The 25,451-nt window shown below is 37.2% G+C and overlaps 1 long non-coding RNA gene across 1 annotated transcript; it reads left to right on the plus strand.

Moving 5' to 3' along the window:
- LOC131420522 (uncharacterized) lies at positions 1-24,001 on the plus strand. The gene is made up of 3 exons (XR_009223555.1): positions 1-58; positions 19,483-19,657; positions 22,820-24,001. It is a non-coding gene; the product is annotated as an uncharacterized LOC131420522 (long non-coding RNA).
- The last annotated feature ends 1,450 nt before the right edge of the window (positions 24,002-25,451 follow it).

Consider the following 25,451-nt stretch of genomic DNA (forward strand, 5'->3'; position numbering starts at 1 on the left):
CTTTTAGATCCTGACTTTCTTGTGTGAACACAGAAACATAGGACTGAAAAATGTGCAGGTATGCTAAACTTAGTTCCTTTCGTTTTTTTTCCCCCTTCACTGAGATTTTGCTTACCTCTCAAGCAAGTTTCTCCTTTTTATATGATCCAATTTAATTTATTTAGATTTCATGGCCTATCTGACCTATAATAAACAGACCTTGAGTTTTATGAAGCAAAATGAATAATGAAGAGCTCAACTGCTTTCAATAAATTAGGAGCAAATTGAATTTTTATAATCACTATTATTCTATATTATAGTTTTTTCTAATCATGGCATCCATACAATGATTGTAGCACTTGTTATATGTTTTATGCTATTTTTATAACTATTATACAATATAAAAATAATGTAATTAAAGTATATTTAATTTTAAACTTTTAAAAGATGAATAATTATACTGTGGAAAATATACACGGAAATGTTCTCCTACCACTTTAAAATATAAAGTTAAAACCTCATAAATGATGACCTAAAATCTGCAAATCAGAAAATGAATTAAGTATATTTTTGCATTAAATTTGTTCACTTAGCGAATAAATTTTGTACCAGTTTTTAAAAGAAACTGTATTAGTCATTGAAGTGAGATTGAGAGCCACATTTTTGTAGTAAATATTTTTCTTTTTAGATCTGCCAGTAAAATCTGGAGAAATTCACGTTATTTATTTCATAACTTTTAGAAAGTGCATATGATTTTTTTTTAGTTATTTGAGGCTTTTAGGTCAAAGATGTTATGTTCTGCGGCTTATTATTCAATATCGTGACTTTTTTAGTATTAAAATAATCATGAGATCAGAGGACTGTTAAAATGGAAAGGATTCCAGATAAATATTCTAATTACCTCATACAGCAGATTAGAAAAATGGAAGCCAGAGAGGGTAAATTATTTTTTTAAAAACTCAGAGACATGTATGACAGATTCCATTAAACATGCTTTCTAAAGCACACATAGACATACACATCCAGTACAGACATAAAAACAATACACAGAGTCAAAGTGTTGAAAAGATAATTAGTGGAATTTGGAGAGCAAGTTCTCACAGGGAGCTAAGAGGAAATGGGCCAAGCTGAACTGTAACTAAAAGTTACAAAGAATTTGTAAATAAGATTATCCTTTGAGAATTAAACAGGAAGATCAAGACATAATCATCCTGGACAGGGATAGACAACCTATCTTAGAAAGACAAAGATTCTCTAGGAAGAGCAAGCCTTGAATGAATCGTGGTTGCATGACTTTACATGCCAATGAAATATCGATATCAATGAGTAGGAGGGTAGGTTAAGCACTAAAAATAAAATAAACAGAGTTCAGTTTCAAATCTTTGCTGTCCATCCAAGGACAGCCCAAGGACGTGGGTGCTATAGACTTTTCCTGTCCAGTTGTAACATTGTAGCTTTGTCTAATCCCATCGACTATTCAAATCTTATACCTAATTCTCTGTTTTTCGTGATTCCATATTTACCAAGCCATCTTCTGACCAATCTGTGTTTTCCCATTGAAGTATCTGTAACACAGAATATCCAGCCCAAGGACTTAAGTAGTGTATATATTAACCTGGCCTGTTATATTTCTAGTGTAAATGCATAGCCACCTGATTGGAATTTGACTATCTCTGTAAATTACCCAAGGGGTAAATGTGTTGGCCACTGGACTCCAATGTCCGATACCTCAGCAATGAAAATTTATGCCACAAAACAACATACGTTTAACTGTTTAGCATTGTAGGCTTGATTAATATGAATTGACACCTGTCAATTGCTGACCAATCAAGTTTGGAACCTGCAGAAAACACGACAGATTCTGGATCCCCTCATAAATTCATCATATAAGGAGTCTGTAGTGAAACTGAGCTAGCCACAGTTTCCCGAGTATCAGCCCATCTATGGTAGGGATATCTGTGCTGTCTAAAATATCAGTAAAGTACTTTAACTGGAATTATTCAGTAAAGCAGTTATTGTGATATCCATTTTATATATGAGAAAACTGAGGTGCAGTGAAGTTATGTAACTCTTTTTCAAGCCGACACGATACACAGAGCTGGAATTTGAACCAGGTTTTTCCAGGCAGGAGTTGTAAACTCAATTATCTGCAAAGGTAATACTTGGGTAAAAAAGGTGTAATGAGGGTTGCTCTTATAGCAACATAGGTTGCCAGTTTCCCATGAAAAGGCAAATATCCTGATTTTAAGTGAAATCTCTTGATTTTGAAATGTTGTTATCTAATTCAAAAATAAGTTTGGGCCACTGTGGGCTGAATGGAACACTTGAATAAACACATATTGAGCCCCTTCGGGTTATGGGATACCAATTTGAGGCCTCTGAGCCTAAGTGCTTCTGCCATTGGTAGTCAAATCACGCTTTTCTAAATTCTCAGGAAAAATAATTGCTGGTCTGAAGCAATATTCTCTGATAAGGACCTGGAGTGCTAATGGTCTGTGCTACTCGATGCTGGGCTATGCATGATTCAGAAGCCAGCAGAACAAGTGTGATTGGCTTTTTGTACATTTCTAAGAGGATATCCTACCTCTTTTGAACAAGAGATTTCATTCAGATGTATCTGAAGGCAAAGCTAGAATTTTCCTAAAGAAATTATTACCTGTTATTTCACCACAAAAACAAGTGGTTGAAAATTTTCTGTGAAATTATATAAAATAAACCAAGACTGTGATGATTTGGAATTGAGTAACTTTTAGCACAGAAATTGCCAACAAGCCAGAATCATACATTAGAACAGGGAATTTGTAGCATGGATGATTATATGTAAGTAGACTGCTTTGAAAACTATAAATCATTCTCATTCCTTAGTGGGTGCTCAATAGTCTCAGCATGCCTTTGGTTTGCCTTTCCTAATTCAAAGATAAAGAACCTCTGGATTTGGAGAATCCAACTGAAAACTTCAATTAAATCCAGTAAACAGCATGCTATGGACAATGACATCTTAGCAAGACATAGTTCTGTCTGAGTGTGCTACACTTTACTTATGCATGTTCTTGCTCTCTCTAAAACTTGCAAGAGGGAAAGTTGTTTGTTTCCTTTCATAAGATTGCCTTACGCTCCTTGATATACACTTAAAGGGATCCATCTCCCTACATTAAAAAAAAAGAGAAGTACCGACCCGACGGCCTGGTGGTTAAGTTTGTGCGCGCCACTGTGGCATCCTGGGGTTGCGGATTTGGATCCCAGGCACATACCTACACACTGCTCATCAAGCCATGCTGTGGCGGTGACCCATATACAAAATATAGGAAGATTGGCACAGATGTTAGCTCAGGGCCAATCTTCTTCACCAAAATAAAAAAAAAAGAGAAGAGAATAAGGCCATTATATCATAGTGCCTATAGAAAACATAATTTATCTTTTATATCATCTATATAATATAAGTTAAAAGTTTAAAATAGTTGTTCTAGGTTTTTATTTAAAGGGAGAACATTCTCCAAATAACTATTGGAAATAAAATACTAAAGTATGATAAGAATATGTCAGTCAGTGAGCTCCCTGAGCCAAAATATTATAGACGTAAAAACTACAAATTATGTGTTCATGGTGTTTACAGTTAGACAAACTGGACATGGATCTGATTCTCATACTTTGCATGCAGATTTGTGCTCATGACACGAAAAGAATCATCTAATTTCAGTAAAAAACAGGCAGATGGCTGCATTCTATAACAGTTTTCCCTTCTGCATTCAGAGCAGCAGCGTGGCGAGGAAACCCATAAGGTCAGAGCAAGGGAATAATTCTCAGTTGAGAAAACAATTGCCTGTTGACTGTAGACTGGGCAATTTTTCTTCAGGTTTCCCACCTCTTAAGGGACGTCACATAGGACACAATGTGAGCCCTACTGTGAACAAATGAGATCTCCATCTTTGGATCAACTCCACTGAGGCTTCAAGTAATATCAGAAACTGACCCAATGGTGCCCTAGATATTGCACTTCTAAAAACAAGTCTTGAGATGCAGTGCCTTTTCTTTGATTGTTTAAGAAACAGGGACTTTATGTGTTCAAAGATGGGAACTAAAATCACAAAAACACATTACCACGGAAATGTGTAAAATTCATCTCACAAATACAAATTAAGCAAATCTTGCAAATAGGAGGTCTTTCTATTAATAATTTTCCTAATTAGAACCCCAGTGGTGCTAGTATTTTCTGGTCCAAGGATAATAATTAATTAAACTATTGATATATCTTTCTTTTTAAAATGTAGAGTATGTTATGTCATTAAGTTAATAGCTATTTATTAAGTACCTACTGTGTGCCATTTACCTACAACTGAGCTAAGAACTGCCACTTCCAAAAGGAGCTTTATTTGATATATTCTACTGATGGAATGATATTGCTGGGAGGTATCAACAGGGGCCTCCTCACTAGCCTTCTCCTAAATCACGCCCGATTGATAGCTATCTCTGCTGTCCTTAAAGATCTCCCAGAGAAAAAAATGTTACAAACTCATTAACAAATCCAACAATGGGAAGTTCTCTCTAATAACCAGTGTCATCATGGAGCCAAAATCTGTTCTGTCTAATTAAAATTGTAAATAGCTAGACCATTAACATATTGTCATAATTTAAAGCCCCTAAACTTCACAACATTTCCTCTTTCTTTCTCTTTCCTTTCTTGCTTCAAAGAAAGATGTGTCCCTTCTCAGATCTAACACTAACCCATCACGCTCCAAGTACTGTGGATCTCACTTTACAGGTCTTGCTCCATTATTTTTTTTTTTCTCTTTCTCCTATTTTAGCCAACCGTTTCTCCTAAACATGTAAATATGCGCAAGTTTCTCCCACATAAAAAAACAGCCCCAATTTATTCCTACATCACCCCCTCTGTTTGTTAATTTCTCTTCTTTCCATCCTAGTCAGGTTACTTTGCCTTCTCTTCTGTTCTCTCCTTAACTCTTTGTGAGCTGACAACTTTTCTCACCACTACACAGACATTGCTCTTGTTGAGATGACTGTTAGCCTAACTGCAAAATCTAATTATCACTTAGTATTCTCACATTAGTGGAATGTACAAGATATTTAACATTATTGACCACTGCTAGTACTATTAAAATGCCTGTAATTTAAAGCAGTTTAATATATTCTTCTTTAAATTTTAGATTCTCTTAGATTTTATGACTACAGTCTGTCCTGTTTTTTTCCACTAACGCCTAACACTACCATCTGTGGTTCCTCTTTTTCCACTCACCCCTTAGATATTGGCATTACTCAGAGTCCTGTGCTCTTGTCTCTTCTCTTTGTGTATATTCTTTGTGGAAGATCTCATGCACATTCACAGACTGCACTTCTACTTAGTTGTAGAAAACTGCAGACCCATCTCTAAACCCAGAGCCTTTTCTATAGTTCAAGCTCTAAACGCTTGAACTGGTTACTTAACCAGCTGAATATGTGAACTTCATCCCCAGTTCTAATTGACAGGGTGACCAATCCACTTGTTCATCTACAAAGATATGAGTCACGGTTGTTCTCTCTCTTTCCCTTTACTTTCCACACCCAGTTAGAGACCAGTTCCTGCCCCATGACTTATACATCATCTCCGTTATATAGTCCTTAATCTCCAATCTCAATATCACTGCTTTGTCCCCCAAAGGGATCACTGTTTTCATCTTCTACTAGTTTCATCTTCCCTAGTCTTGCTCCTTTTCATGTCATTACCAAAATTGTTTTCAGAGTAACCCTTCTCAAACACATATACTACCAGATTACTTCTATTTATGAATTACCATCTGTTCTCCAATGTTTATCCTTGGGAGAGTGCAAATTTCGTACTTCGGCACCTTCAATCAGCAATAATCTTATTCCTGCCTGATTCCTTAAACCTATCCCCTGCCACTCACTGCCGACAGTCCTCTACACTCCCCTGCCCCCCAGCCACACACACACATGCACACATCCTATGCCTCAGCTATACCAAATTAAAGTCCCCTGTAGCAAATGCCTCTGGTAACTGTGTCACATCTCTGTCCACCTCTGATTTCAGCCACTGCTGTGGCAGACAGTTCTACGCAAGCTCTCTCATTGCACTATCTCAAGTATACGAAGCATCTTGCAGCATTCTGTTTCAGTCCCTTCTCCCCATGCCACAGAAGCGCTCTTGACCCTGGCACCATCACAGCCAGCGTGGGGGTGTTATCCTCCTGTGGACAATCTTCAAGCAATAGTGGGCAGAAGTGGTGGATAAATATTCCACTCTCCTGACTTTTAGAGGGACATTTTGGAGGTCTTCCCTTTGCGTTTCAGAGGCATTGACAGAATTGAGCCTGTGTTGCCTGCAGATATAACTCAGAATGAAACCTTCTATTGTCTTTACTACTTTTCCTTTCTCACTGTGCCCTTTCCCTCAGTCCTATTACTAGATTCATCCTCCAAGTGAACTGCATGCATTTAAGACATTATCTCAGGTTTTACTTCTGAGGAACCCAAACTAAGCCTTTGCCATACACATCAGCCTTTGTACATGTCATTGCCCTCTTCTAAAATCCTGTCTATAAACAACAGAATATTTAGTCAGCCATAAAAAAGAATGAAATTTTGCCATTTGCGACAACATGGATGGACCTAGAGGGTATCATGTTAAGTGAAATAAGTCAGACTGAGAAAGACAAATACCATATGATTTTGCTTATATTGGAATCTAAAAGACAAAACAAATGAACAAATGAAACAAAACAGAAACAAACTCACAAAGAACAAACTGGTGGTTACCAGAGGGAGAAATATGGGGGGATAGATGAAATAGGTGAAGAGGATTAAGAAGTACAAACTTCCAGTTATAAAACAGAGAAGTCACAGGAATGTAGTGTACAGTATAGGAAATATAGTCAATAATATTATAATAACTTTGTATGGTGACAGATTGTTACTAGATTTGTCATGGTGATCATTTCATAATGTATATAAATGTCAAATTACGCTATACACCTGAAATTAATATAATATTCTACATCAACTATACTTCAATTAAAAAAAAAAAGGATGGGACAGGTCATGTTTAACATATCTGATGTTTAAAATGTTTGTTTATGAAAGGTGAGAAGTTTTACTTTTTAAGAAAATAAATACATTCATTTTTTACAAACAAAAAATAAAATAAAATTTCCTGTCTACACATGATTTACATGGAAAAGTCCCATATCCTCCCACATTACAGTTCATGAGCACTTATTTGGCAAATGTTATCAAATTTTTTAAAATATCACCATTTTTTTCTTGCCGTGGATAACAACTGTTAGTTTATCATCATCTCTCCCATAATAGAACATGAGCAGCTTGAGAGTTCAGGCTAGTTAGTTACCTACTTAGTTACCTATGTGTCCCAGTGCCTAGTATAGTGAGTAGTACCTGGTGATACTGAATTATTTGTATTGAATAGATGACATTTGTTTTTTAATATGATGACAGTTGATTTAAGGAGATGAGGCATTTTTCTGAAATCATTCACTGATGCAATCAAGAATTCAAGTTGAATTTTAAGAAAAAATAATAATAAAATACAGCTAAAATTATTCTTAAAACTTTCTCTGCTAGCATATGTTATATGAAAGGAGCAGTATTTATAAAGATCCCAAGAACTCAGAGGTTGGTGGAGGTAGTGCCAACTGGAGCCAGAGGGAGCAGAAGAGAGTGGCCAAATTGAAGGTCCTAGAGACTAAAGATCTAGGTGGGTCTAATTTCCCTTTAAGTGAGTTGGAAAGCATGTGCAGAAGCTGTGGAATCCAGAGTCATCAGTGAGCACTCACATGTGAGTGAGAAACTGTAAACATAAGAGGAATAAACCACACGCAAAGCAGAGTCAATTATACACTCATGGGAACAGAGACAAAGTTTGGGAGATAATTGAACCTGAGAAGACAACCTGATTATGAAGGATCAAAGCACATAGAAGAAAAAATTAAGAAAAGCTAAAATCTGAATAAAGTTGTCTTAGGAGTGACAGTTATCAGAGCAACATGGAAAAAAAGATGGATGTTGAGCTATCTTGATTTTATTAGAGGCTTAGACTGCTTTGAAGACGTAATCAAGCTCTACCAGCCATATCCTTCCTTCTCTTTCAAAGGGTTATTCTCAATGGGGCTGTGAGGAACATATAAAGTCAGATTTCTGTAAATTAATGTTAAAATATGTGTACTTAAAGATATTTAATTTTTAACACAATTGAGTGAATATACTTCACACTATAGGTTATGCTATTTCAAGGGTATGTCTGGTTCCAAATGAATAACATAGGAACTATAGTTTTTTAAATGTTCCAAACTTACGAAGAAATATGCAAGAAGGAAGTACAGTTTTTTTTAAAAAATCCCAAACTTACATAGAAATATGCAAGTATTAGAGATTAAAGTAGAATCAAAGAGAAATGATTTAACTGTAGAAATGCATTACCTATTGTTCACCCAATGAAGGTTAATATTGATGTATTCAATATTATACTTAACAACTTTTCCTGGGACAAGTTGTCGTGTTACAGTCTCAGTTGGCTAGAAAATGCACACATAAGGTGAATATTAACAGAGATAAATATAAGGTACCACATTTTAGTCTTTAAAAGTTAATTGCACATTCTTATCAAAATATTAGTAAACCAAATCAGGCTATATAAAAAAAAGCATTAAACACCATAACCAAGTAGAAATTATCCAAGGAGTACAAAGTTAATTTGACATCTAAACATAAATTAACATAATATATCATATGTATTAGTTTCCTATTGTTATGTAAGGTAACATTTTCACAGGGCCCAAGGATTAGATCGTGGACATGTAATATGTAGGCTATTATTCAGTCTACCACAGTGCTGTCTTTGGTCCCAAAGGGAGCCATCCCATGTACAAAATACATTCACCGCATCCTAAGATCCCATTACAGTATCAACTCAAGTCTAAAATCTCACCTAAGACATCAGTTCAAAAGTCCCAAATTTAATCATCTAGATGATCTAAATTAGATATGGGTGAGCCTCTGGGCATAATCCATCCTGGGGTCAAATTCCTCTCTACCTGTATACTTGTGAAACTGGAAGAAAAATTAACCACTCCCAAAATACAGTGCTGGGATTGGTATAGGAAAACAGTTATAGATCTCCTCATTCAAAAAGGGAGAAAATGAGAGGACAAAGGGAGTCACCTGTCTCCATAAAATTCTAAATCCAACCAGACAAACTCGCTTAGGTTCAAGGGCTGTAAACAATCCTCTGTGGTTTGCCAAAAGCAGCAAGAAGAAACCAGGCTACACCTTCAACACTCTGCTTGGAAATCTTCTCAGCGGAATATTCAAGTTCCTGGCTTTCAAGTTCTGCTTTCCACATAGCTTGTAAGACAAAATTCCGCTAAGCTTCCTGCCATTATATAACGAGGATCCCCATTCTTCCAGTTCCAAAAGCATGTTCCTCGTTTCCTTTTGAGCCCTCACCAGAGCACCTGTAACACTTGTTTTCTGCCAACAGTTTATTTATGACTATTTAAGTATTCTCTAAGACAATGAAGATTTTTCTGCTGTGATCCTCACTTCCTTCTGAGTTCTCACTAGTGGTACCTTTAACACCCAGTTTATTCAAGGCAATCTGGGATTTTTCTATCACGTTCTATCATGAGTCTTCCAGTCTCTGCCCACTGACCAATTCCAAAGCCAATTCCACGTTTTTAGGTACCAAGATCTGTATTAGTTTCCTATTACAGTTGAAGATAATATATTTTTAGGTTTCAGGGATTAGGATGTGGGCGCCTGAACATATTTTGGGGGCCTTTATTCAGCCTATCACATTGCAGTAATAGAATAAAGAAAAACTACGTGGTCCACTTGACAGAATCCAACACCCAGTCATAATAAAAACCCTCAAAAAAACTTGAAATAGAAAGGAATGTCCTCAACCCAATAAAATGCATCTGCAAAAAGCCCACAGCTAACATCATACTTGATGGTGAAAGCTTAAATGCTTTCTCCCCATGATCGGAAATAGGGCAAGAATGTCTGCTCTCACCACTTCTATTAGACAATGTTCTAGAGGATCTAGCCAGTGCAACAAGGCAAAAAAAATTTTTTTAACTTAATATCATATAGAGATTAGAAAGGAAGAAGTAAAACTGTATTTAAAGATGGCATGATCCTATATATAGAAAAACCCAAGGAATACACATACACATACGGTTAGAACTAAAAAATGTGTTAGTAAGGTTGCATAATACAAGACCAATATATAAAACTCAACTGCATTTCAATATACTAAAAAGAAACAATCCAAAAATGAAGTTATGAAAGTAATTCTATTCACAATAGCATAAAAAATAAAATACTTAGGGATAAATTTAACAGAAGAAATATAAGACTTGTAAAAAGAAAATTACAAAACGTTGCTGAAAGAAATAAAAGGAGATCTAAACAAATGGAGAGACATTGATAATGCTGTCTTCTGCTCCCTGCACGGGAAGCTTTCTTGCCCCACCCTGGCTCAACACCCACCCCATTGTGGGCAGCCACTGCTACCCTCTCATACACACATGGATGCTCTCCTCCCGGCACTTGGATCCAACAACCCATGCTACTTTGCCATTCTGTCTGCATGAGAAAACCTACCTTGATCAGCCCAACCTAATTGATTGTAGACTGAATCATTCAGGAAGGAGGAAAGAAAGGTGGGGAGGAAGAGATGGAGGGAGAGAAAAAGAGAGGGAGGAAGGATTAGATATTTTTGCCTTCAAAAGTGTGACTCTGTGTCTCCATATACAGTTTACAGCCACAAGGTATAAACATCCTATACCCCATGTGAGTCATAGTAAGCTGAAATATTGTATTTAATGCCAAGCACTGCAGTTAAAGAGCAAGAAGCAGAGGACAATAGCATGGAGGAAGGTCCTGGGATTATTTAGCCTGGACATGTATTAAGTAAAGACAAAACAGTCTTCAAATATTTGAAAGAATATCACGTGGGAAGAAGGATAGTACAAGTTTTTTTAATAGATTTCAGAAAGGAAAAGTAGTCTCAATGAAAGGACGTTAGAACTAAAATTGGAGATGACTAAGATTTTCCTTCTTCGGGTCCTCAGTCAGAGACCAGATAATCATCTTCTATGTTGTTCAAATACCCCTTGTTCTCAGCTGGCAGGTCATTTTAAGTCTCCTCTAAGGTTAATTCTAGAGCTCATATGTTAAGAATATATCACCTGAATCATCTAGACTAAGCTTGGCACATTTGTAACTTCTAGAGGGAGCAAAACTTCCTTAGTAGATGTTGGATGCTGTTTCTACAAATGTATTGGATGCTCCACTGATACCCATGAGTAGCTCCTGAAATCCTTTCCTCTGCAGTCAACAAAGTCATGAACTTGATGCCACATGGTGATGTTAAGCTGTAGGCCAATTTACGTGACCTACATGTATGTTCAATCCACATTGAAACGGACAGTGTCCTTTAGTTGGTGATACAAAATTTCAAATCAGTTCCTTGATAGCAGCAATGGGAAGCAGAGAGATGCCAAACATTTGCCACAGGTCTTTCCTCTTCTTGACAAATGAAAACACATGCCCAGTTAGAAAAATTCCAAACACTATAAAAAAATATCTTTACAATGTTTCAGCTTTAAAAACACATTTAAAATATATGAAAATTTCAAGCACCTGCCTTTTCATTCATTAACTAACAGGATAAATCAATAATAGAAGCCAATAACATGATGCAGAATGAATGAACTCAATTTAGTAAGCCGGTTGTAACTGAGAAGTCTGTCATGCCATATTCACTAACATGTCCAGTCTTTATATTAAAAAATCTTATTCTTGGAGCAGAGCCTTACTTTTACTTTATAACACAGTTTGGATAAATATAAAATAGCAGCCAAGTACATTTATATAAATCAGACAGACCTCAGGTTTTCACCATATGCACTGAGAAAGAAACAGGTTTACCAATTTAGTCTGGTAAAGGGGTAGTGCTTGAACCCTTTGAGAGGAAGCAAGCAATATTAAAGGCACTGGGCGTCAAGGCAGGCTAGTATTTGAGTCATTAAATGAGGACTTTTTTTCTTAAGGTTCATAATTTAAATGAGTCGGCAACCTGATTAGGTAGCATTAAAAATGAGCTTTTAGCTGCTAATAAGCTTCCCCTTGGTTACACAGCCTGTTGTTTTCCCGAGGAAAAGAGAAGAAGGAGATGCATGAGCCACTGTTTGCAACGTATGAATAAGATGACAAATGGGAAGAGGGCGTGGATGTTGATGAAGAAGGTTTGATTAGCAATTGGCAGCATGAAAACTTCTGAATTATTTTGCAAATTTAAAGAAAGGTTACACATGCAGTTGGTGAGCAGAATTATAGACACAAAAATAGAACTATCTGAAGAAGCAGACATTTTGTTTTCATGCATGTGATTTGGGTATTTTTGCATCTCTTTATCTTTAATCAAAACTCAAGCTAGGATCTTGATACAAGGCAAGTGGAATTTACTTCTATGGTGCTTGGCCACCAAGCAAATGTTGCTAGCATCTCCCTAGGCCATACCAGTCTGGGATAACAGTGGAATGACAATAAGTAACAGAATGCAAATGACAAGGGCAAAGCTTCACCAGACTGTGAGAACACACGAGATCACATTTACATTAATCCCCCAAATCTCTACACACGGAGCCTCCACCTGTTTTGTTAGCACAGGGAATTCCAGGCTATTCCAAGTGTTCTTCTTTCCCAAATATTTGCAACACCCCAAATATTGCATGTCACTTTGGGATGTCTCGACAATAAAGATGAAAAATTCCAACTAAATTGGCTAAAACAGGAAGAGAAAACATTCTTTAGTAACAAGAAGACCAGAGGTAGAGGAGTTTCATCCCGGGATCATGAGAAGCATCAAGGACCCAGGTTCTTTCCATTGCTCACCCTGCCATTGACAGAAGGCCTCCTTGGTGCACTAGTTTCCTAGGGCTGCCATAACAAAGTACCACAGGCTAGATGGCTTAAAAATAAATGGAAATTTATCCTCTCACTGTTTTGGAGGCTAAAAGTCCAAAATCAAGATGTCAACAGAGCCATGTTCCCTCTAGAGAAGAATCCTTCCTTGCCTCTTCCTACCCTATTGCCAGAAATTCTTGATGTTGCTTGGCTTGCAGCTGTATTATTCCAATCCATGCTTCATCCATCACATGGCATTCTCTCTGTGTGTCTGCATTTCCCTCTTCTTATAGGGACACCAGCCATTGGATTAGATCCTGCTGTCATCAAATATGACCTTCTCTTAATGTAATTACATCTGCAAAGAACTTGCTTCCAAATAAATTCATGTTCACAGGTTCTGAGTGGATATAAATTTTGGGGAGGACACCATCCAACCCAGTACAATTGGTCTATCACCAGCTTCCTCATGTTCACGAAATGGCTGCTGCTGCAGATGTCGCCTTCTCAACACAACCAGACCAGAGTCATAAAAAGAATTGTTTTTACTTATTTTTTCATTTTCAGAAGGAAGAATGGGTTTTCCCTTCCTGGAAGACATTCTTTTATGTCTCATTCATAAGAAATGGTTGCCCTTTCTAAACCATTAATTAGCTGTGAGAAAAAATAATTTTGATGGATGGTGTATACTAAGCATTTTTCCATTCTCGGGTTATGAAGAGATTAGTCTTCACCGAAGCACATGATTACCCATTTCTGAACAAAATAGTGTTTTTTAGCAAAAGAAAGACACGTGACAAAGGAAGAGTTGGAAAATGACTGTTAAGTTGGAAATAAAAAGAGTCTGACGTATTCAGCCTCCTTTGCACATGTAAGAGACTCAATCCTGGTGATGCTTGTCATTAAAAAAAAAAATCAATAAATCAAGTGCATATTTCAAATTTAGATAATACAATATCAATTCTTTATTAGTCCCAAGAAATTGCCAATTCATCTAAAATCCTTACATTGGCTTGTCTCAATTGTTTCAAGCAGTGGGCCCACTGGAAGGTACTCCAGAGAACAGCCACTATAGACGCTCCTGCCTCCACCTTTGCCACTGATGAAATACGAAGAAACAATACTACCGGTTTTTGCCTTTATTCTATAAAGATTTCACAGTCTGAGACTGACTAGTTCCAGTTAATCATTCCCATAGGCCACACTATAGCTCCCTACATTCATGGAAAGGATGGTATTACAGGCTAATTTGTCCCCCCATCCCCCCAATTTACACGTTGAAGTCTTAACCTCCAGTACATTAGAATGAAGCTGTATTTAAAGATAGGGTGTTTGAAGAGGTAAAATGAGGACATATGGATGGGTCCTAATCCAATATGACTGTTATCCTTATAAGAAGAGATAGGGACACAGACATGCATGTACACAGAGAAAAAACTATGTGAGGACACAATGAGAAGGTAGCCGTTTGCAAGCCAAGGAGAGAAGCCTTGCTAGAAACCGAACATGTTAACACCTTGATCTCGGGCTTCTAGCCTCCGGAACTGTAAGGAAATAAATTTCTGTTGTTTAAGCCCCCCAGTCTGTGGTATTTTGTTATGGCAGCCAGAGCAGACTAATACAGATAATTTCAGGAGCTGAGTGACTGAAGATTCATGCCTTCCATGTGCAGTTAAGGGATAACTCACAGGAAGGTCACCGAAATTCTACAGTTTTCAGATTTTTAGTGAATCTTATATTTAACACACATATACACCCACACACAAAACCATTCTTTCAAAAATGAGCCCTGACACCAGAAAAGCTGATTCAGAACAGTTCTGAATATCTGTCTTATATCACTCACCTAAGTGGCAGCCCACTTTGAATTCCCTCCCAGTTAGTTTAATGACTCCTCGGTGCTGGGATTACCTGGGCCATTTTCCTCATGAATACACTGCTGACCAGTGCTCACTGAATGCTGTGCTGGCGACAGGCATCCTGATGGCATGGTGCGTAGTTGTTAAGCACACAAGCTGTGGAGTCAGATTTCCTGGGTTTGAATCTCTGCTCTATGCATCAATTTGGGTGGGTTACTTAAGGCTTCTGTCTCCACCATGTCATCTATAAAATAAGGATAATAAAAGGGCCTACCTCGAGGGCTTGTTGGGATCAAATGAGGTAATATGTGTAAAGACATAGGAAGTGTCTAGTACACGGAAGCTAGAAATAATAGTGGCAATGCCCTGGCCAGTTGAAGATGCTCTGCACTGTAGAGTGGAGGCAGCAGGTTGGAAGGATAGAATGACCTTCTCTGTCCCTTCCTCACCTTGATCCCAAAGCAGCATTGTCCATGCCCTGAGCCTTCACAATTATATCTCTCATTATTTTCTTCCATACACCTCTCTCTCTCTCTCTATCTCTATTTCTCTGTTTATCTCTCTAGCTCAAAACCAATTCCTGGCACACAGCGATGAGAGGAGGCAGATTACAGATGTCTGTTTATTTAGACTTCCAATTGGTTCAACAGAAAGTTACTAACCACTCACAACAAGCAATGAGCAATGCACTGTGGTGGATTTACAGTGAGAAAACAGACATGTTCCCTGTCACCACAGAGCTTACAATCTGGCAGGTGATGTGGACAATTACAGTATTTTCAAATGGGTTGAAAACTACAAAGAAATACAGAGTTCTATGGGTACACAGGAGGAGGAATAACCTACTCCCTGACCTGAGATTTTTCTGTCAATTAACTAAGCTATGATGGGGAGGGAGGGCTGGGGAGTATTCCAGGCAGAGGTAAAGTAAGAGCGAAGGTCTTGAGACTATATAGGGGAAGATCCTTTTGAGAAAATGAAACATGACTGGTGTGACTGAAGCATGGAGCCTGGGTGCCAAATAAAGTACAATAAGTTTGCAGAATTCAACAAGTCCCTGATCCAGCAGGACCCTATAGCTCATGTTAAGTATTTTCATCTTTATCTAAAGGAAAATTAAGGGTATTGTGCAATAGGGCAACATAATCACATAAGAGTTTTTAAATATCACTGGCTACCATATAGGTAATGGGTTGCAGGACTGATGTGAGGGAGGCAACACTGCAGGAAGGCCAGTTATGAGCCTGTAAGAATGGTTGAGGTGTCAGATGATTAGGACAGCTGTAGAGGAGAGAATGGATGGATTTGAGATAAATCAGCATATTTTGGTGATCGAATAACATCTAGATTTAAGGTTTGAGCATTGTTTGGGTGGTGTTGCCATTTCCCAAGGAAAACAGGACAAACAAAAGAATGGAGAATAATTAAAGATGATGAGTACAGTTGGGCTTATGCGATTATCAAGGTTCTTGGTGGATGGCCAGATGGAACAATGCAGAAAACAGTTGTATATGTAAGTCTGGAGCGGAGCTGAGAAGAGTGTTTTGAACTAGAAGTCAGAATTTGGGAGTATGTGGCATGAGAGAGACAGCTACCACCTGTGAAAATGTAGTCTAGGTTTAAATTTAGTAGTTCTAAATTTAGTACAATCTTAAATAGTTGCTGTGAAGATTAAGTTAAATCCCAAAATGCACTTCGCTTAATGTTGGATGTACAATTAAATACCGTTCAATAATGGGTTGTTGTTATTTACATTTATATTCATACAAACTTATGAGGTTAGTACTAATATTATTCCCATTTTGCAGATTAAGAAATTGAAGCATAGAGAGGTTAACTTATTTGCCACAGTCACCCAATTAGTAAGATTTGGAGCTAGGATTTAGTCCTGTGTCCAGGTCTGTCTAAATCCAGAGCCTGTATGCTGAGCCCCCTCCTTTTTCTTTTGCTTACAAACAATTCAAATCAATTTATTATCATCACCATATTTCTTTGAATATCAAGTTCTCCTTGAAAAGAGTCAAGCTAATACATAAATAATCAGGTCACTCAGAAAATGCCATCCTCTAAGATTTGCCATTGGAAAATTATACTAAATAGGTAAAGAGTTAAAAAAAAAAAAAGTGTGAGTTTCTCATTAACCAAGTCACCAGTATGTAAAAATCCATGTGTTTTTAGCAAAATATGACAACTTTTATTACCCTAAAAGCCAGACACAGTATCAAATATCATTGGTTTGAAAAGTATCCTTGATTTAAAATGGAAGAATCAGCTCTTGAAACAAAGAGAGAAATGAGTTACATCTTTGTAATATTCATTTTGAGGCTCATCGAGGGAGCTCGTGAAGGGCTCCTGTGTCTTATGCATTTTCATTCACGCCCAGTGGAACTCAGCTCTGCATTGTCATTTGCAACGTGCTTGTTTGAGTTATCTGAAGCTGAATTATGAGAGCAACTCCATCCTTTAAGTGTTATTGCTCTTTCTGTCTGGCTCTTCGCTTCTCTTCCCAACCTCTGCTAAGGCACTTCAGTGGCTATAATGAAGTGAATCCAAATTACTAGTTTGAGACTAGCAAGAGACCTGACATGCACACAAAATATTCTGTTAACATTTCACTGAACTAATCATCCTAAAGGATTTACTCTGTCTTTTATAAGCTCTTACTCATCTTTGATATTTTTTCTCTTAATGTATCTTGGTGGTTTAGCTCAAGGAAGTTTTAAAATGTCAACCTGAATCTTTCAGTAAAGTTGTCACAAAAAATATTTTTGATGAATATATTTAGTCGATGATTTTAAACTTATAAAAAATACAATAACAAGATTTATCAGACAAGTCTTAACAGTACCTTATGTTTATATACACACAAAAAATATACATAGTGTGCTTGCTGTGACTAATTACTAAATTCTGACTAACGTGCATAGCAGGAAAAATGATGCATTAGGTTTCAATGTATTCTTCTATGGTAAAGAATGTCACATCAGTTCACATGAGATTTCCTTAAGATATTAGATAATAGAAATTATGTTTAAATTTTTTAAAGAACTTTAAGGATTATGGAAGAGGGACAAACTGAGGAGATGTGTTAGTATTTTACAGGATCAAATATGTCATTGTCCTTGTCAGCCAAGGAGATCAGCCCATAGCGTTTATAATGATAAAGGCTAGATCATATGGCATGATTTGGTCTGTGAAGCAGATGGTCTTGCCCAAAATGCAGTCTTGAAGGAATATTCCCATCTAAGCAGTAGGCAATGTGTGTTTCCACCACGCAGGCATATTCCAAAGACAAAAACAAGAGAGCAAGCCTCTGAACTAAGCAAGCATAATTCCTTCTTTCAAACTGACCGTTCATTTCGTGAAGGGAAAGGAAAGAGGAAGCAAAGTGGGATCGGTAGAATTACTCAGATAGTGGTCTCTCCACCTGAAAACACGAGGAAAAGCAAATAAATGTGCCTCTTCACAAGGAGTTTAGGTAGGATTTACAGAGCAGATTATCACAATCTTCTGTATCTTTTGGTAAATAGGCATTTGTCCTCAGTCAAAATGAAGAATATTTTGAATTGAGACCTCACTCAAGTTGGAGTCCTACTGAAAAAATGACTCAACTGTTAGGAAGCCCTGAAGAGCTGTTAAATTTCACGCTCTGATAAGAATTACAACTTCCTTATTGCTCAACATGCCAGTCCTTGTTCATCAACAGGCGTCCATCCTGCTATTACCAATGGAATTAGATCTCCACGGTTGCCTCTAGCTGTCTCCATCCAGACCCTGGAAATCTATTCATAAAACAAAACGTGTCATCCAATTTGCTTCTAAGCACCGACCGACTCCACATTCTTTTGGCTACAAGTGTTTGCTTTCTGGGATCTAGGAAGAGGAGCAAGCTATACTGCTACTAGTAAAATTGAGGTCACATGATATGTTTTACACAAATTTCAGGGAAGTATTGGCTAGAAAATGTTGGCCGCATGGGTCATCTTCCAAATATATTCTGCCCACTGTGATTATTATAACAAAAATATTCAAACTCAAATCAGTAATTATATTTCTCACTTTTAGAACGTTCCCATTGTGGTCACCTGGAAGCTTTATATCTCTAATATATAAGTGTCTTCTGGTGTCAGAGTAGCCACTTCATGGTTGAAATATGAAATTAGTTAAAGTGGTAAATGTTTAACGTGTGCCCATGTGTAACAGGGATTCAGTATTAGGATAGCAATTTATCTGGAGTTCTAATAATTATATACCTCAATAGTAATCCCAAAGAAATTTTGTTCAACAACAAAGATAAAACTATTCACTTCATCATTTTGATTTGATGGTATTTAACACACCTCCCAACCAGAAAGAGAATCATACAAACTTGTTATATATATGTGTGTGTGTGTGTGTGTGTGTGTGTATGGTTGTATGCTTTAACATCATATTTTATGTATTAATACTTAACTGAAGGAGATGTTCTTTCTATCTTTCCATCCTCTTTGCTTTGTGTACAGTGCCTCCTGCCTTTCCCACTCCCCAATGCCCCAGCACATATGTATCTCACTGGAAATTAAGACTATGAAGGTCCTTATCTAAAAATTTAACAGAGCCCTAATAAGTGGCAATTGACTCTTTTCACTAGATAAGGGGTAGCAAATAAGGCATACGTGAGTTAAAGATGAACTCTAACTCACTTTAGTTTGCTCTAAATTTTCAGTAAAGGTTAATACCGCTATGCAACTTTGTGTTGTGATATTGTGAAGGAAAACAAAGGATGGGCCATAAAAGGGAATGAACCATGCTCTAATATCACTATCATCCTTCACTGAAGCCCAGAAGATATGGCGCAGTCTCACCAAGATGAGAGTAGAATTCTTCAGTCCTTCATAAATGTGAGTATAAACTCATGGTGGTTGGGGAGGAACATACAATTTAAAGGAGAGACCTTGAGCCGAAAAATGCAAAAACCAATGTAAGACAACTCTCTTTTCCCATATAAATTAGAGAAAATAACACTTTAAAGAGAAGAGAAAACCAGCACTTAACTATAGAAATATTATTATGATACAAATATTTAATATACACGACATATTCGTCGTACAATAGCTATTAAGAGTGGACAGTTCTAGGGGTTTGAAACAGTTTGGCAAATGAAACAGACAAAGCCTGTCAATACACAGAGAACAAAACAAAGAGAAAAGGCCCAATCTATTGATTATTGTGTGAAATTTGTCTGAAACAGAAGTAGAACCATGTCATCAGAACTCAATAACTTCCTGGCTCATCTGAAGTGAAATAAAGGATGTCAAAAAGAGTGAAGATGTTATCATTTTCACAGAAGAGCCTTCTCTGGGAAACTTGAATGGGAGAAAAGTCTTTCCACGGAGAGTGGGAACATAGATCCCTGGCAGCACACAACAATCCTGGTTTTCATCTGTTTTCCAATGTCATCATCAGCAACACCACTTCTACTCTCAGTTGAGTCTTGGTTTGAATGGCAAATGATATGGTTACTTTAAATGTAACTCTACACCCGTGACAAGACTAAAAACTGTCTTAATGTCTTGGACAAACTTTGAGGTCCAAGGGTCCAGATTTGGCCACTGCTTCAGGTAAAGATGGAACCTTCTTTGGCCCAAGGGACAATCTGGCTCCAATAAAGTCAATAGTCAGCTTCCCCATCATGTACATCTGTCAGAAGTCCAAGATTGATTCCTGAATTTGTCCCATGGAGCAGGAAAGTTGTCTTGCCCTAGCCAAATTTGAGCCTTAATTGGCATAAACCCAGGTTCAGAATGCTATCTGGCAGCAGTGACTAAGTGACTGGAAAAAAGTATATCTCAAATTTAGACAAATTTCTGTCAGTCAGACTCTGGAAAACCAGAACATTGTCATTTGGAAACAATAGGGTCTAAGTTAAGGAGAGAACAGTAGGTTTATTTATTGTCTCACTTGTTTGCTTTTTCATACAACAAATATTTATTTTTTAAATATTACCACACATTGGGGCATGCTGTTCCTCAAATATAACAGTGTCAGCACAGTTTTTGACTTTACCATGGTGTTGATTCCTCACTGGGAAGTTGGGAAGTTAAAGGATTTTGTTGGAGGAAAGAGTAGAGAAGTGCAGTTCTAGGAATTATGTAGTTTGGAACTTTAAATAGGAAATATTTTGGTCTTATCCCTAATATTTTTGAGGTCTAGGTTATCCAAATTCCATATATACACATAGAAAAGACTTCATCAAATTTCATATATGCACACAGAGACAGACTAGGAAAAGAGAGTTTGATAGAAACTACACAAGTGTTTCTAGTGAAACTACAGAGAAGGTAAGAGATATTTTATTACTATCTTCTTTAAGAACCAGGGTCTTGAAGTTTCAAAAATATAAAGGAAGAGTTCACCAAACTTGTGATCTTATTTTTCATCATGTAAACACTACTTTAATTTCTCCACTGATGAAACAGTATCAACCTTCCCATTAGAGAGTATTTTTTTAGAAAACACTTTGAATATGCACTTGGTGAGTGGTTGTTATATGCAGACAATAAACAAAACCCTGGCGTTCACAGAAGCACGTGGGATTCTGAAAACCCTTTTCTGAGCATATCTTGGGACTAGTGCCCATTATGTACAGCATGTTTGACTTCACATGCATCAGCATATTCACTTTACAGCCCCCTTTGTAAACACAAACTCCACTCTGCAAACTTTCAACTCACATTTTTATTTGTGCATCACACACATCAAAGAACAAAAGATCTGTGGGGAAATTATGCACCACCACATAACTCCTTTTGTCAGAGCACAGAGCCCAAAGAGGACTCCTTAGAGTCTTTTGTTCAAAGCTTTGCTCCTAAAATGAGTTATACCTCCCACTTCCTCTTCATCTTTTATTGTCACCTACTTTGTAGTTCATCTCCTTGTTTGTTCTTTTCTAAATTCTGCCATAAAAAAAGGGCAAAAAAAAAATCTATTAGAAACTGTAGAAAGACTATGACGGGACAATATAAATAATTAATAATAAGGGAAATAATGAAAAAATATTGCACTATTACTGATTTATGCAGTTAATCTGTCAACATGAATAAATCTCCTGAAATGTAGTCAATCTGTCTGTACATGAGGTAAGGACCAAATTTGGCTAGGGAACAAGGTAATATGAAAAGCATAAGCTTAAAGCAATCAGAACTGATGGAAGGGGCTAATGAGAAAATTGATCTGTTTGCATGGTAGGGAAAATGGAAATAATTTCTTGCACATTACCCAAATCAAGCCTTCATAATTAGATGTGACACAAATACAGGTATAACATCATTGCACAGGACATTAGGTTGTACTACAAAGTAATTTAAGTTGGAAATGTAAGTTCTGTTAAGAAATAAGTTCACCAACCTAATAAGCCCAGGAACATTTTCATGACAAAGAAAGAGAGAATCAATAACACTTTTTCTAATTTAAATATTCAGTGTAGCCTGGGAGAACAAAATGGAGAAAAAAAATACTGAAATCTAATTGTATGGCTCCAATTGAGTAAATGTGAATAGTAAACAAGCAGAATACAGATTAAAAATTAAATAGCCCTTTTTTTTTTCTTTTTACCTCAAATTAGTTGTGTTATTGTACATTCATTGGGTACTGGTGAAACAAGGAGAACCATCTAGACAATTCTAGAATTTAAATTAATTGTATATTTATTCTTTTGCAGTTTTATTTAACATTTAAAAAAATACATGAACAAGTCAAAGGCATATGATGTTTGGGAAAATAATGAGGAATACAAAAAGAGTGTATACTGAGATATTAAAACCTGGACCACAGAGAAAATGTAAATATATTTTATTTTGTATTTATTTGCAAGGAATAGAAATAATGTGTGGTTTGGTTTGATTTATATCAACTGGCAATTTAGAATGCTCAAAAGAGAAGTTTGTTCAGTGGTCTTTCAGACGCTTTCACTGTATGTGCCAGCCAATTATCAATTTACTGCCTCTCAGATGTAAGTTCATTTTTCAGTGTCTGGTTTGAGATAATGATCTGGGCTCTTGCAGGATTTTGCCTTGCAGTGAACACAGTGTTCAACTTTGTCAGTAGACGGCGCTGGAGGGGCATCGCAGGAAGAAGAAGGAGGGGTTATCTTCCTGGTCCCAAAGTGCTACTTTTGCTTTTCCTTGCACCTGCTGTATAGAACGTAGTGGTGGGGGAGATGGCGGACATTCTCCCCAACTCCAAGTTCAGAGTGGCAGTCCCTCTATGACCTTGCAGCCCTCCTGATGCGGGCTGCACAATCCAGGACTTCTGCCTGCATTGCCTAGACGCCATCTGCATTCCCACGCACTAACCTCAGCTTGACAGCCTCAGAGGATTGTTTCCCTCGGTCTACCGAACGTGAGCTCCAAGCCTCCTGCAGGACTCGCTGACCCACCACCCTTGTCTCGCCTGAGCTCTGGAATGTTTCTTGCGTGCCCAGTGAATATGGACCAGATGTAGCCCCAACAACCCAGCAAAATTGTCTTCCACCTGTTGGGCTGCAACTCTAACTTCTTCAATGAGATGGGAACCCCATTCTTGGGGATAGGGCCTCCCTTCCGAATTTGTTCTTTCTGAGGCATTCTCTCTCTCTCTCCTGGGGTAGCCTTCAGAGTTCTCTTCACATTTTTATAGGGAACCTAGTGTGTCAGGAGTCTCCAAGACCATCCCTAATTTCCATGATTCACTAGAAGGATTCACAGGAATCAGCATATAGTTGTACTCAGGGTTATGATTTATTACAAGAAAAGAATACACAGAAAAATCAGCAAAAGGAAAAGGTGCATGGAACCAGGAGCAAGGTTACAAGAATCTCTACCCAGTGGGGTCACAGACTCATTTAATTCCTCCAACATCAAATAGAAACAACACATGTGAAGTACTGTCTACCGGGGAGCTCGTTAGAAACTCAGTGGCCAGTGATTTTATTCGAGTCTGGTCACATAGGCACCCTCTGCCTAGTAAATGCCAAAATTGTAGATTCCCAGAGGGAAAGATGGCGTTCAGCATAAAACATATTGTTTGCGTAAACAGCTTAGGTACCGTGAACCCTTCTTATCAAGGATGGTGAAAATCCTTCCAAAACGCAAGTCAAAGTCCAACCTTGGAGCAGGCCTTTCAAGGAAATAGTCTGTGCCTGTTATGTTAACTTTTGTTCTGCATACCCAGCATAGTTTAATGTTCTTTATATTAAACTTCCTTTGTTGAAATTACTGTGTGATTTCTGTCTCTTAATTGGACTTAGACTGATATGGTATATAAGCCACTTTTGGGAACATAGTAGACTTTTTCAATGTTACACTAATTTCTAATCTCTTCAGAAAATATTTAGAAAATTACTCCTGCAGAATACTAAATATCATCAGAAGTTAGCCTCATGACATCAAACAACAACTCAATTTAGACAATTTAGGGAAAGAAATCCGGACAGCTGGTAGCTAGGTTTATGTCTATACCCAAAAGTCACTTTAGACTAAAGCAAGTAAAAAAAGGAACAAGTGTGAAGTCTGTAAAACATGTTCTTGTTTTTATGTGGAAAACTTTTCTTTCAACTATTTTGCTCTATTTTGAATATTCAAATTATTTTAAAATATTCATTAAGGAAAAGGATTGGCTACTTTAAAATTCTATGAGCTTAAACATGGGAAATGGGAAAATGCTAAAACTGGAGATAGCAGAAGCAAAATATATTTTACACATGTCCTAAAAAGCAGGTGGAGAATTGAAAACGCAGAGCGATCACGCAGGGAACTCATTCTGGGTGCTTTCTGATAAGGCAAAACTGCCATCAAACCAGGGCAGGACCCAGACTGCTGCGTTAGCCTTTGAGTTTTATTTATTTGGTGGCATCAAAAGCTAAAAAGCAAAACTGAGTTGAAAAGGGCCATTTTTGTCTGTGGATTTCAAATTCCTTGAATTCTTGGAAAGCAAAACAGAAGAATCCCTGAGTAAAGGCTTTCTGGTAAGTACCTATGAAAAGCTATGATTCCTATACATAACAAGATAAAGAGAGACTGGTATAAGCCTCTCTGGTGTTGCAGAGTAGATAAAAGGTAGAGGCCATCTGTCATGAAAATTCCACTGAGAAAGTAGGTTCTGTTTGGACTTGGCTGGCAGAGAATCAAATAATTTCAGAGGGTAAATAGACTATACTTAAAAGCCAGCCAACCTAACCCTATAATTTTACAGATAAGAAACCAAACACAGGAGAGTAAGTCATATGCCAAAGAAGTACAGCTATTTAAAGGCATTTGCTAGTTAGTAGGAAGCTGGTAGGAACAGAGGTAGTAGCTATAATACACATAAATTCAATGATCTTGTCATAGACCACTTGATCACATCAGAGAACAGACATGTGTGACTCCTAGCACAAGAGAGCTGACTAAGACTGCAATGTGATAGCCATCAAGAGACCTTATGTTAAAGTCATTCAATACTTTTTTTTAATTGAAATATAATTTGTATACGATATCCTATTAGTTTCAGGTGTACATCATAGTGATGTGATATTTATATACATTATGAAATGATCACCACAAGTCTAGTTACCATCTGTCTCCATATCATTATTCCAGTATTATTGACTATATTCCCTATGCTGTACATTACATCCCCATGACTTATTTATTTTATAACTGGAAGTTTGTACCTCTT

Source organism: Diceros bicornis, chromosome 23, assembly GCF_020826845.1.
Source record: "Diceros bicornis minor isolate mBicDic1 chromosome 23, mDicBic1.mat.cur, whole genome shotgun sequence".
Classification (NCBI taxonomy): domain Eukaryota; kingdom Metazoa; phylum Chordata; class Mammalia; order Perissodactyla; family Rhinocerotidae; genus Diceros; species Diceros bicornis.